Source organism: Hylobates moloch, unplaced genomic scaffold (genome assembly GCF_009828535.3).
Source record: "Hylobates moloch isolate HMO894 unplaced genomic scaffold, HMol_V3 SCAFFOLD_5, whole genome shotgun sequence".
Classification (NCBI taxonomy): Eukaryota; Metazoa; Chordata; class Mammalia; order Primates; family Hylobatidae; genus Hylobates; species Hylobates moloch.
The window spans coordinates 57,794,148-57,795,268 of NW_026652280.1; the positions used below are offsets into that span (position 1 = coordinate 57,794,148).

General features: G+C 39.4%; 1 non-coding gene across 1 annotated transcript; it reads right to left on the reverse strand.

Moving 5' to 3' along the window:
* Positions 1-256: 256 nt before the first annotated feature.
* Positions 257-360, reverse strand: LOC116469959 (U6 spliceosomal RNA). The gene has a single exon (XR_004248409.1). It is a non-coding gene; the product is annotated as a U6 spliceosomal RNA (small nuclear RNA).
* Positions 361-1,121: the final 761 nt, after the last annotated feature.

Below are 1,121 nucleotides of genomic sequence, written 5' to 3' on the forward strand. Positions count from 1 at the left end.
AGGCGTGAGCCACCATGCTTGGCCGAATACCAGGTCTTATTTCTTCTAACTAAATGTATTTTCAGGGGAAGGTGAAGACAGGTTTAAAAAAAAAAAAAAGGTCGATTAATGCGTACAAAATAATTGAATACAAAATAATATTCTCACATAATTAAGAATATTATTTCTGAATAATATTCCATCCTATACATTTACTACAGTTCCTTTTTTTTCAGGCTTAATTCACTTTATTTTTCTTGTATAAAAACCCTATGTTAAAAATATGGAATGCTTCACGAATTTGCATGTCATCTTTGCACAGGGGCCATGCTAATCTCTGTATCTTTCCAATTTTAGTATATGTGCTGCTGAAGCTAGCACCTACAGCTTCTTTAACCATTCACCTATTGAGGAGCATCATGGTTGCTTCTAGTTTTTGGCAATTATGCTTTTAGTTTTGGGGGCTACCAACATTCATGTGCAGGTTTTTGTGTGGATGTAAGTTTTTCAGTTTATTTGGGTAAACATCCAGGAATATGATTGCTAGATTGTATGGTAATATTGTGATTAGTTTTATAAGAAACTGCCAAATTGTCTTCCACAGAGGCTGTACCATTCTGCACTCCCACCAGCAATGAATAAGAGTTTCTGTTGCTCCACTTCCTTGCCAGCACTTGGTATTGTTCATTTTTTGGATTTTACAGCCATTCTAATAGGTTGGTGGTACTATCTCATGGTTTAAATTGCAATTCCATAATGACATTGGTTCTGAGCATCTTTTCATACACTTCTTTGTCATATATATAGATATATATATGTCTATATCTTCATTAGGGAGGTTGTCTGTTCAAACATTTTTGCCTATTTTGTTTGGAAACAGAGTCTCGCTCTGTCACCCAGGCTGGAGTGCAGTGGTGCAATCTCAGCTCACTGCAACCTCCACTTCCCGGGCTCAAGCGATACTCCTGCCTCAGCCTCCCGAGTAGCTGGGACTACAGGTGCCCGCCACTGCATGCAGCTAATTTTTGTATTGTTAGTAGAGATGGGATTTCACCATGTTGGCCAGGCTGGTCTCAAACTCCTGACCTCAAGCGATCTGCCCGTCTCAGCCTCCCAAAGTGCTGGGATTAAAGGTGTGAGCC